The 19,301-nt window shown below is 46.7% G+C and overlaps 1 long non-coding RNA gene across 1 annotated transcript in view; it reads right to left on the bottom strand.

Annotated features, from left to right (window-relative positions):
* Positions 1 to 55: 55 nt before the first annotated feature.
* The window catches only part of LOC139109400 (uncharacterized), a 256,864-nt gene continuing 237,618 nt past the window's right edge, over positions 56 to 19,301 (bottom strand). Inside the window, exon 3 of the long non-coding RNA XR_011546832.1 lies at positions 56 to 2,726. This is a non-coding gene — a long non-coding RNA (uncharacterized lncRNA). The remainder of the gene's footprint in view (positions 2,727 to 19,301) is intronic.

The following is a 19,301-nucleotide window of genomic DNA, read 5'->3' as shown; positions in this document are numbered from 1 at the left end:
TAACATTCCTTTCTTTGCTTCGGACGAGTGAAAGTAAAGTTTAGAAAAAAAATTAATTTGCGTTGTATTTTAATTGCGCGACAAGGCGAGCCCGCCTGACGGAAGACGCGTAATGGGAATTCGCAGCGCGAATATTGCCGACAATTGAACATTTAGTGGTGTTGATCGCATATTCTAGATTGCGCCGGTCGATCGATATAATGACCCGATAAATCCCCCGGCGCGTCAACGCATTAGAGCGTATCCATAATGCGCTCGGCGATCTATTGACTCGTGTACGTATAATGGCCTAGCGCGGAGGGTGCTCGCGCGGGTGCATTAATGCCCGAACGTCTTAGGATAATCTACATCAAGACCGGTGATGCAGCTGCAACAGACGTCTGACCTGACCATTGTTTTCGTCTTAGGCAAGCGTGATCGATAATTAATTGCTCCTTCCAGCGTTAAACAGTCCGACCTAACGTTGTGTTTCGCGACGCTCGAGATTACCGGCATCCGACACGGCGCGGATTATACGACCGATAAAATTCGTGCATTAATAACGGAAGCCGGAGGTATGCGCGCGGGTACTCGCGAGCCATTTGCCGACATGTTTATTCGAATGCCGAAGCCGAACCGGGAATAAGCAATAATAAATTTAAATAGGTTCTAAAGTCCGCGTTATGTATGCCAAATATAGGTGCTTTTTCACGCGAGATCGAAATTTTTCCCCGCGATTCTTTGAAACGTAATAAATATGCGCATCCGTGAAATAAAATAAGAAAAAAGACGATTGCTAACCGTAGTTGCGATTTAGTTTAAAGCGCACGTACCAATATGCAGAGGATCTCTCTCACGCGAGCGGCCGCAAACTCGAGCGAGGAACGATGAAAATTAAGAAAATAGATTTGCGCCCGTGAAGTTCATTATCGGACGCCAGTGAGTTTACGCCCTTCTGAATTGGCGACGAGCCACGACGCACGTTTCTTGAATCACCGCCCCGAACTAATTATGATTCCATTCACCCGACTCGCAATACTAATTATCGAAGATAATGAAGAACGAATTAATTAATCGATAAATCGCCGTCGTGTCCGTCGACCCGGCGTTGTTACCGCGACCCAGGGTCCGCAAGCTCGATCGCGATCGGCACTGGACGACCCGGAGGGCAAGTTTTTCACACCCGAGTAATTTCGACTGCTCTTCAAACGGAGCGCCGGTCTCAATACACGTTACGCGACTTTTATTGCTAATGCAATCCGACAGAATTGATCGAGGAACGTCGAGAGTGGACCCGCGGGGTGAAGAAAAGCAGTATCGGTCGTATACATCGCCGGCGAATGCAATACGCGACGAATTAAATCGACCGGGGCGACCGGAGAGAGCGAACGTTAAGGTAGAAGAACTATTCATCACGAGAGGTGGGCGCGGTAAAACGTTCTCGTAGAATCGCGTGCGCGAGGGGGAGAGAAGGGGCGCGGGACGTTGTGTTCGGAGACGCGATCGCAGTTTTATGCAAGGGGCGATCGTTAATCAATCAGCGTCCACGGCGGACCGCAGGGCCGATCCTGGGCCTCTCGCGACCGAAAGAGTGATTCGGAGAAGAGAAAGAGAGGAGGGCGCGACGACGATAAATATACTTTTTGCCCAAGTCCTCGCGGCATCCCGCTGGACGGTCAGTTTCCAAGTAGCGCGCGTCGAGAAAAAAAAACTTCCACCGCGGTTCGGCCTCAATTCTCCTTCCACTCGTGATTTCTTCCCGAGTCCCCCCCCCCTCGTGCGCGTCGAAGGCAAAAGAGGAAAATGTGCGATAAACGCATTCCCGTATTAATTATTAACGTCCGGTCGCGGTGCCGAATAAAAGCGGGAGCTGAGATAATAACGGTATCAAAACGCGGGCAATGTAAATTTTATTTTTGTGTCCGTACCATTTCCATATTCAATGCGTTACAACGCCGACCCTACCCCGCCTGGTTCAACAAATGATTGCGTTGCGCGTCCGTGCCGAACCTTTTCGATCTATCCGAAATTTTGCGCGGATAATTGTATTATCCTCGTGCGGCGACCTATAGCGAGTAAAACGTTCCGTTTAATCGTTGTCAAATGCTAATTACGCCCTCCGATCTCGAGCGTTTCCACAGTGTATTGGATATTCAACAATGAAATTTACAACACGGCCAGCACAGTCTCTTTGTGATTTTTATGTTCCCTACGCCACGAGTATCGTCTTAACGCTCTTAAATAAAACACTGTCCTGGCCAATCTATTTTTTTTTTCTTTTCTTATCTTAAGATCAAATCTGCTAATTAAAAAAAAATTTTCTTAAATTGATAAGCTAAATATTCAAGAAAAAAAATTGAGAATAAATTAGAAAGTGTTTAAGAAAAAAAAGGGAAATTTTTGAAATTGCTTTTTAATTAAAAAATATTTATTGAGGCTATTGTTATCCAATGTTCTACTTGAGAGTTAAGAAGTTACCGTTAATCAATACTACCGAAAAGCGAAACCGCCGCGAGGAGAAAAATCACGGCTGTCTTTTCTCCGAGGGATGTTCATTATTGATACGACTTGCCCTAATCGCACGTCACCCTCAAGCCCTCGCCCTTAGGAGCTTTTCGCTTTAACGACGACGTTAATAATAGCACTCGGCGTTCACGCGACAAAGAACATTCGTTATTGGTATGAAAGTAAATACGAGCCTAATTACTTACTACTGAAGAGTCGTAATCAGCTATCTGTTTACTCACCTGAAACAGAAAGGAGTTTAGAGATTAATTAATGTATTTATCTTTAGCAAAAAATAATTTGTTTAAAAAGTGATTTAAACAATTAAAGGGAATGAAAAATATGGCACATAGAATAAATGCGAGTTCTGGGAATACATTTAAATTGTAGATAATAATTTCTTTTATTTGATTAATAGAAAAAAAAAATTTACATTTAGCAAATTATTTCTAATTTCTGAAAAATTATATAAGATAGCTCGGTGAATATAAAAGGTAATTCACCTTATAGTTGTTTCAATGTCGCCCGATGCCTCTCTGGCCGCCTCCTCCTCTCAGCTTCCGCGTTGTCCAGGCTGCATTCTCTTTCTCTCATCCTCCGTTGTTGCACTTTCACTTAATAATGTCCGTATAATGTAAATGTCCGCGCTCGCGTACAAGCATATAAGCACATACCCTCGCGAACACGGCTAATCAGACTCACGCGTGTATTATTCATCAAAAAAAGTGTACGGTACTTTCGACATCGCACGCCAAATGCAGAATACGCTGTTAGTAAAGATCAAAGATATTCCGGCTTCGCACTATCTAATTAATCGACTCGAGAATTAAACCAATTTCAACCGCGAGATCGAACCGAGGATAAAAACGCGACGATTTACTCACCCAACCGTTCGAGTGCGACAGACGATCAACCGCGACAATCTAAACTCCATGTATACGTCGAGTGAACCAAGGCGAGATGCAGATACGCGTAAAAAAACCCGAAGAAAATGCGTACAATAAAGGACAAATGTAGAGCGTAGTGGCGGCGACGTCGACTGGCGTACGTGAATACGTGTGCGGGACTTTCCTCTACTCGATCCCCTCCCTCGGCCACGGTATGCGTAGTGCGGCGCGTTCCCTTTCCGCCCCCCGCGGCCCGCGCTCCATGGTACGTCTACGTACTCGCCTCGTGGAAAATTCTACGCACATCACGACAAGGTCACGTATCCTAGCCACCGTCGTCGAAGCAAACGCGATACCTGCCTTCAACGTACTCTGGTCTGGTGTTCCTTTCCGCCCCCCGCGACCCGCGCTCCATGGTACATCTACGTACGCGCCTCGTATGATACTACACACATCGCGACAAGGTTACGTACTCTAGCCGTCGTCGCCGAAGTAAACGCAATGCCTGCCTTTAACGTGCACCTGTGTCTGGTGTTCCTTTCCGCCCCCCGCGACCCGCGCTCCATGATACATCTACGTACGCGCCTCGTGTGATACTACGCACATCGCGACAAGGTTACGTACTCTAGCCGCCGTCGCCAGAGCAAACGAAGCACCTGCCTTCAACGTGCGACGGTGTCTGGTGTCCCTTTCCGCCCCCCGCGACCCGCGCTCCATGGTACGTCTACGCACGCGTCTCGTGTGATGCTACGCACATCGCGACAAGGTTACGTACTCTAGCTATCGTCGCCGAAACAAACGCAATGCCTGCCTTTAACGTGCACCAGTGTCTGGTGTCCTTTTCCGCCCCCCGCGACCCGCGCTCCATGGTACGTCTACGTACGCGTCTCGTGTGATACTACGCACATCGCGACAAGGTTACGTACTCTAGCCGCCGTCGCCAGAGCAAACGGAGCACCTGCCTTCAACGTGCACCAGTGTCTGGTGTCCTTTTCCGCCCCCCGCGACCCGCGCTCCATGGTACGTCTACGTACGCGTCTCGTGTGATGCTACGCACATCGCGACAAGGTTACGTACTCTAGCCGCCGTCGCCGGAGCAAACGGAGCACCTGCCTTCAACGTGCGACGGTGTCTAGTGTCCCTTTCCACCCCCCGCGGCCCGCGCTCCATGGTACGTGTACGCACGCGCCTCGTGTGATACTACTCACATCGCGACAAGGTTATTACGTACTCTAGTCGCCGTCGCGTAAACAAGCATTATATCTGCCTTCGCGTTACATCACGTTATATCACCAGCGTACGCCAGTGTCTGGTGTCCTGCTCCGAACAATGCTCGCGTCTTCACCGTCATTTCGCGTATGAAACTAGTCGCGAATGTGCTCGCGGGGCCAGAGGTGTCGCACTTGTCGCCGCGAGTAATTGCCTTCACGATGTATCAGCGGCCCACGCAACGCCACCTGCACCGAGCCGCGCGAACTCCGTCCGCGTCTGGTCACTCCAACTGTTACGAAAGCACTGAGGCGAACGAAATAACGTACGCGGCGACCACTTCCCGCCCTTCCCCCGCAACGAAGTAATGCTCGCTTACGAAACACTTGCACGCTTTACCTCCAAAGTGACCGAGAACGCAGCGCGACTCGTGTCGTCTCAAGCGATTCACATAATGCGGGGCTACGACAAGATCGTGTCCGAGCGTCGCTTTGGCGCCGCGGCGATCCTTCTTCGTTACCTACTCCGTTCGTTCGACGATCGTGGTGACGGCTAACAGCCGGAGCAGCTCACTGCGCGACGATTCTCTCCGATTCGTCTCGGCCCTCCACGCGATCCTCTGCGATTCGGCACCATTTAAACCACAGATTCACTCCGCGAAACCGACGCGCTCACGGAACCGACGCGATGCCCAACCGACTACGAACAAGGCGACACCGCACTGAAGAACGGACGGACGGGCAGGCGGCCAGGCGCACGGACGGACGCACTGCCGACCGCCGTCCGCGGCAATTTCACATGGTACTATCTCTCGAACATGATGGCTGCGAATGTCGTGACTTGCAAAAGACTTGTTTCTCGCGAGGATTGTCGGCGATGCTCCGGTACGAGAAAAGTGCGCGCGTTAAATCGGACTTGGGATTTCTCGTCGATTTAAGGTATTTCCTGCATTCGGCAGAGATGCGACGTTTACAAGTGCTGCGAAAGCCGCAAATCTGACTGGCGTACGCTTCCGAATCCGAACAAAATTAGAAACTGTGCGGCAATCATATTCGCGGTTTGTTCGTTCGTTTGCTGCAAAGCATTTTTGCTGAGTGCAAGCGTTGCCTCTAAATTCAGATCAACCGCCGCGAGTTGTCGTGGGATATTCGCATTACGACAAGCCACGCGCGATCGTCGGTGGAATTTAATGGAAACGCGAGTTGCGTACGATTTTCGTGGCAAATAGCAACGCGATCGATATCGCGTATTCGCGAGTGTATGTTACGTGTCTGCAACAATAGAGGCTGAGAAGCGGAGGCTGCCTGGTCCAGCGGATGCTGCGAGCAAGTGACGACCTGAAAGGCATCGGGCGGCGGAGCAGCTAAATGTAAGTACAATTCATTACTTATAAATAATTCATTAATCGCATGGCCAATCTTCTTTTCCTTTATGCAAACATTTCAGTGATAACAAGCGAACAAAAAGATTTCTATCTAATTTCTTACAAAATTTTGAACGAGACAGAACATTCCTCCGAAAGCTAGAAGTCGGTAAATGCAATACTTAAATTTTTCGCAGCGCGAAACAGAAGCGGGTGGGTATAATACGTTTTATTGTATATTTTAATTGTATATTTTAATTTGAATTAGTTTGCTTGTGCAAACACGCCGGTACGTAAAGCGATGGCGGCGCGATATTCTATCAGAGCGGGCTTAATAGCGTTGATATTAACTAAGCAAACGGCCGAATAGAGCCGTATCAGTCCTGAATGCATGTATGACAGGTGTGCTATACATATACGCACGTTAAAGTTAACGTGGGCGGGAGAATAACGTAATATGTAACTTGATGGGAGGTAAAATGTTTAAGCACAGTCCATTATGCTTAGTAATTATACAAATATTGTTAGTCGCGTGAAATAAACTGATATACAAAGGCTATTGTCGAAGACGTTAACACTTGAACTTTAAACAAAAAAAAAAAAAAAGAAAATGGCAAAAAATCCTTTTTTATATTTTACTATAACAATCGCTGTAAAGTTCGATTGTACAATGAATAATATTAAAATTGTAAAAAGAATACTTTACTTAAAAAAATATTAATAGGTACGTACGTTCTAAGATTCGCAATAAAATAATCGATCGGCATATTTTTCTGAAAGGCACGTGTGACATTTCTATATCGAGAGGGCATAAAAAAAATTTTTCCGGACCACGGTTATTCGAAAGAGCTTTTTGCATATCGCGTCAATAAAATGCCGGATCTCCCCCCCTTTTTTTTTTTTTTCGTTCGATTCAGCAGCGTAAAAGATAAGGACATTTTATTGGAGACTGGTTTCACGTGAGACACGGAATTCGCATCGAAAAGCGAAATGCGAATCGGTTTTTTAACAGACTCGTTGCACTAAACGGGAAACAGCTCATTGACTTTCTTTCACGGCAGGGCGCTATATGCAAGTGACTTTACGATATTCATATCCTTTTAAATCACGCTACGTCAATGGCAGAAATGCAATGTCAAGATGTGATTTAGCTGGTAGCTCGATTTTCACGAAAAACGGTAAATTTTCTTCGGTTTATCGAAAAAATACGAGATATATAATAAATCTCGCGACGGAAGGTGACGGAAATCAAGGGAACCAGTAAATTGTACAAGCTACATGTATATTTTAAAGCTGTATTTCATTTAAATGCTGAACTTTTTAATCTTGTTTCAACCACTATTTAAAAAGCGCACGTTATGTATCATTTTTTAAGCATAGTTGCAAATTATTTTCGTAGCTCCGACTCGTGAATGTATTAAATTACACGGTGAAACATATTTTTAAATGCGACAAAAAAGAAATTTGCCTTTAAAAAAATCGTCGGGAAATAAAAAAAAAATACTCATGATAATTTCGCCGATGTCACGGTGCCTTTAACGAATTAAATAAATAAAATCTTATTTATTCGCGACAAAAATAACCTGCCCTTGTAAGAATCAGAATTTTATCGCGCTTATGGAAATGAACGTGCAACGCTGTAATAATAAGGGCGAGCGGCTTCAATTCCGGGCGGGACAATTTCACTTTGTGTGCCTCTCTGAAATGCGAAATCGACGCGAGGAGCTCCGTGCCGAATGCAAGAGGGAAAGAGAGCGATTTTGCCGCCGCTCGTAAATCGCCGACGGATAATCCTGACGGGACCGTGCCGGTTGCGCGGCAACCATAGCCGCGACTCAAAAATCGCAGGCGGGACGAAAGAACAGATCGGTGAAAAGTGGAGGGTAAATTTATTCATATTTGCTCGCGCGGGAGCTCGGACGGCAATTAGCGTGCTCCTTCCCTTTGCCATCTTCGGTTTCAGCCCGTGATATTATATAAGATATTATATAAAACGGGAGAGAGCGCTTTAATGGTCGCTTATTATTATATTATTTTTCTCCCTTTTGTTATCCTTCGTTTTATTATTCGTCGATAAATTGAAAGTGCCCCTCCGCCCCCTACCCCGGTCCGTTGCACTTTAAGAGACGCGGCGAGCGGAATGGAAAAGAAACTAATTCCGTAATGGCGAATTTGTGTTTCCCTCCTTCATAGTTGCTGCACCGGCTCTCGCAAGGTCGACAATAACGACCGTCGTCCACCTCGAAATACCCATTTAAACACTGCCGCTGCCTTGAAAATCTTGTCCCTCCTCCGCGCGCATTGTCTCGCTTTAATAAGGTATTTTAATTGGCGGTTGTATATTACGTCCGATCCGCTCGCGCGTTCTTTTCGCGACGAGATCGTAGTCTTCGCTGCCCGCTTCCACCCCGCCGAGGAGGAGAGAAAAAGAGCGCGGACGTCTTTAAACTCGACTATCTAACCGTAATGTCTGCTATCGTATACAAACGCCGCGCTGAGAAGACGACACCGCCGGTTTCCTACGCCGGTGACCGCGGGTCAATCGAATACCGGTTGGGTTCTGTGTTTCGAGTGCCTCGCGTCCGATTAATTACACGCCGGTGCTGATTTATCGGGTCGGAAGGGTGCGGGGGGAGGGACCACGATCAAGGTATTTCAGCGATGATTCTTTGCCGCGGTAATTGCCTAGTACCCGATCACTAATTGTTCCCTGCTCGCCAGGTTGTTAGATGAACGATATGAGGATCGTCTGGCTGATGAAAATATTCAAAGGCGTTATCGGGTGGTACTCGAGCGAGCTAATTAAAGTATGTTTTTCCGCGGGAGCACAAGCGCGCGGCACCGCGATAAAAATAATCACGTATTTTTGAAGGAAGGAAAACATGTTGATGACCGTAATAATTTTTTTTTTTTTAATTTTACGGGAAATTAATTTCTCGGAAAACTGATCATTAATATTTTTCGATACCGCGACAGTCCCTTAATTAATATTGCCATTAACCAAATTAAATAATATATATGACTAATATTAAATTTACATACGTCGCAACGTGAAAGGATAAACTTGTCCATCGTCAATAACGTAATAAATGTATCACGCCGTTTCGCGCATCGGCCTAATTAATACTCTCCCGGAAATTATAATTACTAACGGGAAAATCCTATCTCGAAATATCAGCAGGAATGACAGCGGTACGTTTTGGTGACGAATTTCGCCCATCCCTCCGTCGCGATTCTAGTAAATAATGCAGGCTTTGAAAGTAATCCCCGGGGGGGCTGAAACTTTCCAAAATGAAGTTCGAAAGCCACGCCATAGGACTGCGGGCTGTAGGGGCGCATATTTGAGTAGCCATTAACGGCTTTGGCTTCGTTGCTTGTCAGCCGATAAAAGTTCTCGTTGTGTCCCTTTCCGATCGTCCTCTTCGCTCCCTTCGCGCGTAAAAATACTTGATCCTAAAAACTTCAAATAATAGATCTTACCTGCGATTACAAGAGTCTCGATGAAAAATGAAAGGCGATGTAACGCGATACACGACGCTGTAATTGTAGAAAAAAAAAAAAAAAGAAAGAAAGAAAACCCAATTCGCAATGTGCGTGCAGAGTAAGACGGCGTGGATTTAATTTAATTAATATTGCGACTAAAAACATTTATCGAGTAAGCGCATGAAAAGACAAAATTTAATCGACCGCGGAAAAAAAATAATCGCAGCAGCTCTCTCGCTCGGCGCAAGTCGCGAGTGTCCGAGGAGCGTCAACTCCTGGAGCAATATATTATCGCTCGCGACCGTGTCCTTTCGGTAGTCCCGCAGGGAATCGACTGAATATCAATAATTATGAAATATTGGCTGCCTGTCACACGCCAGCCTCTCTCGAGCCCACACACCCGCGCGCCGGTTCCGTTTCGATCCGTCCTCCAGAGCTCGCCCGGGAGTGGCGTGAACGCGTTAAATTATAACAAAGAGGAAAAGAGACGAAGGGCGAAATATAATGGAGGACAGCGGGTCGCGCGCTGTGCATTACCGATCAGCCAGCCCTTAATGGAATGTGACAGGTTTTAACACGCGACCGCATGCCGCCTCCGTACCGCGGCGCATGAATTTTCGCATATCGGATTTGTGCGGTAAACTGGCGAATGCTTTACTAGAGCTTGCAGGGAAAGAAAAAAAAAATATATAAATATACGCTTGCGTATACACGCACGTCTCGCATATCGTTACGCGCATCACGGGCGAAAAATAATGCCGCTGCCGCGGCTCCCTCGCCGCAATATTAAAATAATACCGTACCGGGATATAAACCGAGCGGATATTGTCGTTATTGTAACACCATCGATCTTCTTTTTATACGTGTAACGCCCGCGTCGCATTATCGTAATAATATTCATAAACGGTAGTTTTTCCACATCGAGGACTTTTCCAGTTTTGCTGGACAATCAGCGCGCGATAGTTATAAATCCGATTGTCACGTGCACGGAGGGGAAGGAGGGGAGGAGAAAAAAAACAAACTCTCCGAACTCCGTGGACACTCCGTATATCACATCCTTCGGCTGCAGCGGCGATTATTTCATTTCACGTGCGGGAATGAGAGCCCGATCGTAAATTGTGTTAAACTTTCGCGATTAAAATTCGAATTTCCAGTGATTAAAATCTGGAGCGGGAGCTGGTCCATTATACGTCCGCGCTCGTATCAGCCCGGTATCTTCGTCCCGGATTCAAGCGGGGCGAAACACGTTGTAACTGTCCTTGAATCAACTTTGATTATGACATGGATTAACAACTGCCAGCTATGCCCCCGAGCATTCCGCGGAGTTTACTTAGATTACTATCTCGCGCAATTTCTCCGCCGAATGCGAGAGGATGCTGCGCGGTGCGCACGCGTCTCGCTTTAATCTTCTTCAAAAAGTCACGGATTACATTTCGCATATCAAATTTTATCGCGACAAAGCCCCGCCGAGTGCTCGGCTTTGTCTTTAATATCGGCTAGGACGGCGTAAACGGGAGGAAGTAATAACATCAGCACCCTCGATATCAAGATCGAAGCCGGACAATCGGCAGACTTCGTCGCGATTAATTCCCCGCTTAAAATCGCGAGAAATAAAACAAACGGTCGCGCCCGCCCGTCGCGAGTAGGATATTGGTTTCCGATTTTCTTTTTTTTTTTTTTCTTGGATGCCGGGAATGCGTGCTCGACGAGCGCCGCGCGCGCAAATTGGCTGAAACAAATTAACAGCCTTATCACGCGCTTACGTATTTCTTCGAACGGACCCCGGTAATAACTTACGCCTCGCAATGGAGAACTTCCCGCCGCAGGGATTGCAACAGAAGTGACGCTGATTTACGACGCGGCTAGGTACTTGATACGTTAATTAATTAGCGTCTGATATATTACGTGCTTTTTAAACGTATGACCTAACGTGTGCAAAAATCCAAGTAGAATCAGTAATCGCATCGAGGTAGAAAAAAAATTACTTTTTGCTTGTGGACGATGGTTAATATCACGGCGGTTAAATTTCTGCAATATTTTTCTATTGTAATCTAAAAATTTGCGAGATAGACTGACGTCTTAGAATGCCGAGGGATATCAAATATTGCAAGTCGCGGAAGCCGTTCGATGTCTTAATGCGGCTAGACGATTGGTCAAATTGCGGTTCCACGCGGGTCGGCGACGCGCTGGACACACATGTGGTTGTGCCCCCGTCGGGATAGAGCAAGGGTGCGTTCAAACCACTCACGACGACCCGTCCTCCCGCGCGTCCCCCTTTGAGGGCGCGCGGACGTGCATACGGGCCCGATGAATCATTTCCTCCTTCCGCCTTTCGTCGCCTTCGTCCTTCCTGTCGCCGTATTACGTTCAAACCATGCACGCCATGCGGTCGGGCCGCGATGAAAGCCGCCCCCGGCCGACGGCGACGACGCGAGCAAAACGAGCAAACGCGCGCGGTCACGGTTACCACGACGCCGGCAGATTAACGGGCTCGGACGTCGTAAAAGTGCGATGGTCTCCGTTCATATCGTCCCGCGTGTGAATTAATTCCCACTGCGCCGCCGACGGTTTATCGGGACGACGGAAGCGTAATCGCGCGCGCAATTATCACGGCGAGACGAATTTTTTTCGCCATGCGGATCGATCGCACCTAGACGGATGCTGCGCGTCTGGACCAGTTCGAATATCACTCTCGATTCGTCGCTTTTCATTGCAATCGAGTCTTACGGTCGGCCATCGGCTCTTACTTTTCAATTATCATTATTAAATATTGAGCACTACGGTATTTCATTTTTCATAACTTTGACTCTCGAGTGCACTTCAAACTGTATCTCCTCTCGTATAATTTATGAGATGCTAACCAAACGTATCGTAAAATAACATATTCCTACATATTTACGTCCTAAATTAAAAACCTTTTTCGTGATTTTGAAGAGAAAATTATGCGCTGTTCGTTATCGATTTTTATTTATCATCGTCGCGGACTATGAATCTCCCTGCGTCACAATTTCCTTAATATCCTTTAAGTGCTGTTGACGATCAGACAGAGAGAAAGAGAGAGAAAGAAGGGGAGGGAGAGAAGAACAGACAATTACGACGTATATTGCTCGAGAAGCTGGACGGCCTAATCTTCGCATTAGCCACATCCGCGGTAATGAGAAAACTAAACGTATGTTGACCTCCGTATATGCGACGCGTTAACACACGGCAGTCGCCATAAAAGCAGAGTTACTTGGAACGCTGTGCATGCGGAATTAAGCCATCGTGCAAGCCGAGTTTCATCCTAATGCTCCTTAAATATTTGTCATAAATTTGTGCCGCGGTGTATCATGAGGCAGCGGATTTGCCAAAAAAAAAACAAAAAAAAAACAAAAAAGAAAATAGCGAGCGCGGTAAAAGAGGACCGGCATTCCTATCGTGCGTACGCGACGCGGAAGAAGCTGGAAGGCGGAAACGCGAAGGCCAAAATGGATTTCAGCGGACGCATTGCGCGTGGCACGATGAAAGGAAAATCGCCAAGTGTATAACTGCATTTATTCCGCGCCGTTGTGTTCTACGCATGGCGGTAATCGACCGTGCCGGTCTCATTCTCGCGAAACGACGTTTCACCGCCGGATACTGTACCGGCGAAAGCCCAATCGGTCCGACTCCTTCACTCGCGACCGTCAAACGTCACACGGTTTGATACGCATTCTGCTAGTCGTTAGGTACGAAATTGCGTTACCGTGAATACATTTTTGCTATTTTATAAAAATAAAAGCCACTAGGAAAGTAACTCGTGGAATTATTATTAATTATGCTCGTTCACGTGAAGAATATTATTTTTGCGAAGACCTTTATGTACGCTTGCAGCACAATTTTGTGCAACGAAAATTGATTTTTCAGAAGCCCAGAACAGAATAGACGGAAATAAAAAGAAACCGCAAAATGTCTATACTAAATTTCTGCGCTGCTATCAAAAATATTCTACACGTGCACCGTGCAAAAAAAAAGAAAAAAGACAAAAAAGGGAAATGTAAAAATAACACGTGCGTTTTTTTAGAAACAGAAATGTAATCGTAATGGTAAAAAAAATAAAGTAGGATAAAATATAAAATAAATATTCAAAGTAAATTATTATAATCAATAAGAGCAGCAGGTTTAACGTTAAACATGCCATCAATTTTAACATGTTATAACAGTATTAATTATTAATCACAATTTAAAGTTACAACAACAAAGTTACAATTAACAATAGCAACAGTCCTATCGATTTCAATATGAACGCGGCGCGCTTCGTTAATCACATAATTTTCTAATCTATCCTGATTATAATGCAGACGACCCTAAGCGTGTTATAGAATAATTTAGTTGCCTCCTACGGCCTATTATAAACCGCGTACCTCAATATGTATATCTATATACACGCGCGCGCGCACTACTCAGGATGTATTTCTCGTGAGAACGAGAATACATTACGGCGAACACGACGGGATTTCGTTCAAGATTACGTGTTCGATTAATTGACCTCTGCTAACGAAGGGATTAATATCCGATAAGGCGGTATACAGGAACTATCTCTTTGGACGGAGCTGCTCGGATGAAATCTCGGCGGGTCGCTGAGCGAGACACCGAAAGACCAATTAATTCGCGTTTCGCGGGGAGGTCGATTACTCCTATAAAGACTTTAGGGGCGGGAAAAGCCGACCGTCCTACCCTAATTGGCCAATTTTCGCCGCTTAACATCCAATTTATTACTATCTTCAAGATCTCTCTCGGCCGACGGCGGAGGCGGCGAGAGAGGAGCGAAGCGAAAACCTCTTTCGAGGGTATAATCCGATCATTAAGTCGATAGGTTGTGATGTGGATGAAGAGAGCGGCAGGTAGTTCGGCCGCGGATAAAACGGGGGAGAATGAGAGAGGGAGGGGGGAGGGAGGGCGGCTCTCGGGGCCGCTAATTAAAATTATTTGGCGGGTAATCCATCCCCCCCCTTTCTCCTGTCAACCACGACCGGCCAGAGATTTTTGATACTTGTTCCATAAAGGTTACCATCATCTCCGCAATATTAATCTCCTTCGCGGTGTACCCCTCTAAGACATTGCGATATTAAAAATATTCTCAAACCCGTTAGGATAATGTTATCGATTAAAAAGAAAATTAAAGATGCTAGAAAATCAGAGATATTCCACCGCGATCGATATAAGCGAGTCAGCCTGTACCAGATGGCTGCTGATAGTAATTGTCAATTAAAGGCACGTCGCTGTGACGCTGCGAGCAAAAGTGATTTACTATTAACAGAGTTGGAAAGATACGGTAACAACGATGATACTTGTACAACGGGAGGCAGATGGCGACTAACGAGCACACTAATCCCGATCCCTTGCAATCCTCCCTAAATACCGCACGGTGTAGAAGTTTGATGCTTTCAGCGGGGTTTACACGCTCGATATTTAGCAACGACGGCGGGGTGATCGTTCTTCTATGCAAAAGCGCGGATAATCTTCCTAATTGGGACCTCGGATCATAACAGTCCTTTTAATAGAATCGCTAGTTGCTCGCGCGTCAATTTATATAATGTTGAATTTATTTATATACGTCGAACTGCCACCATTTTCTGCATCCGCAATATAAAGCGAATGCAACTTAACAATTAAAAAAAAAAAAAGAAAGAAAATAAAAAATATAATTGTTACTGTTTATTTTATAATTTCGTTTTGGCGTGCTAGGACTTACATAAATATTAATATTCAGTTTATCGGTGAACCATAACATAAACGTTTAAAAAAAAAAAAAAAAAAAAAAGAGAGATAAAATGAATCGATAGATAACACCGTTTGGCACCTTCGCCAAACATTAATATACCGGTTGGAGCAATGCCATCGGATATACCTAGCGTAACGTCGTGTTGCCTAAAGAAACAGCTTACGCGATCACTCAGCAAATTTGATTCACGCGACGTACGACGCTCGCATCGTCGAAAGTATAGACGATACACGGGCGCCTTATTCGTATTTTGATCGCGAGGTAATTTCTGCGAGTACGTGCGAAGCGAGGCGGCCGCGACGTGCAAGGTATTACCGTATGGTCCGGTAAAGGAATTGGATTTCGCGTAATACTCGGGCTTGCACACACACACACATACGCGCGAGGGAAAATGCCGGCGATAGAGCGAGACGGTTGACGAGACAGGACAGAAGGAGGCGAGGGACGAAGTTGACCTAATCCAATTCGATGCGAGTTCTCGCCCACTTGATATCGCATAACAAGGGTTGGATGGCGGAACAATTTGAATACGGAATAAGATTATCGTTAGGGCAATTAATTAATGCAATCCAAGTATTCGGGTATTTGCCGTGGGCGTGCCGTTGTAAGGATTACTTCGGGGGCTTACAAATTGGCAATCGAAAGGAGCGTATTACGATCGCCGTATAATGTGCGATAAATATAATTTTATTAAGATTAATCGAGCGAACTTTAAACGTCCCCCGTCGAGGAGTCGGAGACAAGTCGAAATTATTACGTTCCCTTATCGGGGAAACTTCTCCTTCCAGTTAATCACAAAATTTACAGTAACCGCGCGTAACGAAGGAATCTGAGAAATTCATTATAAAACGTTTTTAGACGTACCCCCGCGGGCGGAACGAATTGTTTAAGAAAATGTGAAAAGCGTGGAGGGCAATCATCTATCATTGAAACCGGCGCGGGCTTCGTGTAAAATTATGCCATTATGTCGATGGCGCGCCATTTTTTTCGATGAAATCCAATTTACCGAGGGTGCCGGGTTATAATTCATCTTGCGCGACAGTGGCCGTTGTCTCAATTTCTCAAAACAGCAACATCCATCTTCGCGGCGAGGAACTCCTTGTTCGCGCTACGTGTATTCACCTTGCGTGACTAACTCCGCCGCTGCGGTCCAACATAATCGCTCTGGAAGTCGTGAGTAATGTGCAAACTTCCATTAAGTCATTGCGTCATAAGAGCCCCTTCCTCCCCCCTCCCAATCTCCCACGAGTTTCGCGCTGAAGAGCAACGAGGAGTAACGTCTCCTCGTCGAAGTATCGTCGGGAAAAAGTTTCTGTCGCACCGATATTTCCTTAATATCGCTCGTCCGTCCGTCAAACATTTACCGGAAGTTCACCGAAACTCACTGACCTCGATTTCACGAAACTTAATGGAGCACTAGCTCGGCAAAACTGCAGTAAACTTGAGCGCGGCCTTATCTCTCGTGCGCGCGCGGGTGCTATCATAATGTTTATCTTAAACGAATTGCATCGGGGCCATTATAACGTGCTACGTGCGGCCCGAACGCAATCGGTCACGCGAGACGGCTCCGCATATTTGCTCTGTTCATCGACTCAACGCGCCGTATTTAATGTACAAACGTCACAGTTATCACGCGAGAGGTATTACGTGATTGCCGACAAGCTGCAATCACTCCGCTCCTCGAGGAATTCTCATCGCCAAGCCGCCCTTGTTATCTGAAAATATTCGCAACGCGTCGGCCTCATGAAGATATCGGGTAAGTGACGTTAAGAGAAGCCGGGGAATGTCTATTAACACAAGTGCGTGCGCGCACTCGACCGTGAATAACATTAAATTTCCTCCACGAAGATCCCGCTCTACGGCGTTAATAACGCGGTGTCATCGCATTTTACGTAGCCGAGCAAGTGGAAGCGAGCGTGCTTACGCGAAACTTTCCGCTCAGGCGGACGCGCAACAATGATGCAGTCAGTCACGCGGCGGAAGCGGCTGTCATATACACGTCGCCGGTGCATCGTCATCGCGACGCTCCTCCCAGCATCCGCGACGTGCGTTACAAAAGCGAGAGCATCGCCGTATTGTTTCTCAGGCAGCTTACTCGCGAGACACCTTATCTGGGCCTAATCCTCGCGTTCAGAATACTCCCTCATTATCCTTACGTTTATTACCGACTAGCTTGAAAAGTTTCTGATGCAATCGATACGCGCGGAGGAACCGGAAAGAAAAAATCAGGCGGTATTTGCGCGCCGACGACGCTACCACCGGCTTGTTAACATTCTTCACGCTGTAGGCGCGGGCCGCGTCCTTCGACAAGGCCCCGTGGGGCTTATCGGTACGATGTCGCTGCCGCGATTAACTTTGCGAAGGAACGGGACGGCACACGCGAGGACGAAAAAGCGGCTTCAGCTCCGGCATGTATAGATCGCGCATTCGGTTGTATGTTTTCTCGTTCCGGGCCACGACTCTGAAGCGAGGACTTTATCGCGAGCGGGAAATTTATGTTCGCGGCGTACGTTCAGAGAGGTGAGCACATCAAATATGCAACGTGAGTGAGAAATCTATTTTTCTATAGGGCGTCGGAGGCGGTACCGGGGCATTATTTAGTATTACGAGCACCCACCTCACCCCGTAATGACGGTCAAAAGTCAATTTTTAATGCTCACGCGGCGCTATTCTTGCCGCAGCTTCTGTCACTGATAAAAGATGATACGGAAAATTTTCTCCGGCGTGTAGCAGCGGGACGCGAGAATCTATCACGGAGAAAAATGCATTCGCCTCTCGTTGTGACGTTCAGCGTTTTATCCGGTCAAATCTGACGAGCCTCGTCGCGCTACTTAAGCGCGATTTGTCATTTTTGCAATCGAGCAGGCGGCGAGATGCAGCCCTGTTAATGTCCGCCGCGATGAGCGGAACGAAAAATCGATCGATTTCCACGATCGAACGGTTTGAGCGCGGCGGAAACGTCATACCTACGGGCGAGCAGCCATGCAGAGAGCTCTTCGCAACGCGGCACTTGTTCGTCCATAAAACCAATCGTTATTGACAATAACGACCCATTAAAACACCGAAACGCACGGCCGATCGGGCCGTCGTGTCGAGCGCCGATCGCGCCGGCGGACCGCAACGAATCTGTAATGCGCGCGGCGTTATCGGTACACCGAGATGAACTAAAAACTCGTCCATCGATTCTCTTTTTTTTTTTCCCCACCCCCGCACCCCTTCAAACCTTCCGGGTGGCCACAACGAACGGCGCGCGACACCGACTCGTTCGACATGCGAGCGATTTAATTATTTTAAGGGCAAGCGCGAGTGCGTTTAACTTGCCGCATGTGTACGCGATCAGCCGCGCGAGCACGCGCGTTAGAAGCGTCGAAGCGGAACATCAAACTTTGCCGCTGGTAAAAAAAAAAAAAAAAAATTAAAAAAATCCCGCGATTTGTTTCCTACGGTTTTTAAATCCTCGCGCACGAGAGGCGGCTCGCGGAAGCAGAAAACCTGCAGCGACCGCTATACAATTTTATTTTGTTAAGCTGAATTCGCGACAATAACGATTTCCCAATTTTGCATCTTGACTTTTTCGCGAGTGCCGGCATGAAAATTCGTCGCTGCACTTGTTTGCAAATTTATTTGACTTTAACAGGTATATTTTTATTGCAAATAAATTCCGTATTATAAATTATATTTTCTTAACTTTCGTTTATCGATATTACGATTACGAAGCGTGAGTTGCGCTGTTTATCGTGAAGTCTTAAAGCTAACGTTAACGAAAGCACCGAATTCAGGTCCACCCCGGTCGCATTTGCAATCGCCGATGCGATTAGCGACGAGCGACTTAATCACATCGCGATAACTTTTATTGGCACCTTCGTGCGATAAGCACCGATCGATCGGGTCGTTGATATCATGCCAGACAGGTGTACGTCGAGGGAGCCACGCGATGCGACGTGGCCCCTACGTATAGTTTACGAGCGTCGTTACACGTCATGCCGTCTAATCACTACTTCCGCGATATTACGTGTATAGGTTCAGCTAGCCCATTTCCGCCGCTGCGCCGCCATAATTTTTGTCAGACATTGTAACAGCCGGTACGTCGCTAAGAGGGTAATAAAAGTTAGCCCGACACCGTTGTGCGAGC

This window comes from Cardiocondyla obscurior, linkage group LG17 (assembly GCF_019399895.1).
Source record: "Cardiocondyla obscurior isolate alpha-2009 linkage group LG17, Cobs3.1, whole genome shotgun sequence".
Taxonomy (NCBI): Eukaryota; Metazoa; Arthropoda; class Insecta; order Hymenoptera; family Formicidae; genus Cardiocondyla; species Cardiocondyla obscurior.
The sequence above is the reverse complement of the archived record's forward strand: the minus strand, read 5'-3'. Positions and strand labels throughout refer to the sequence as shown.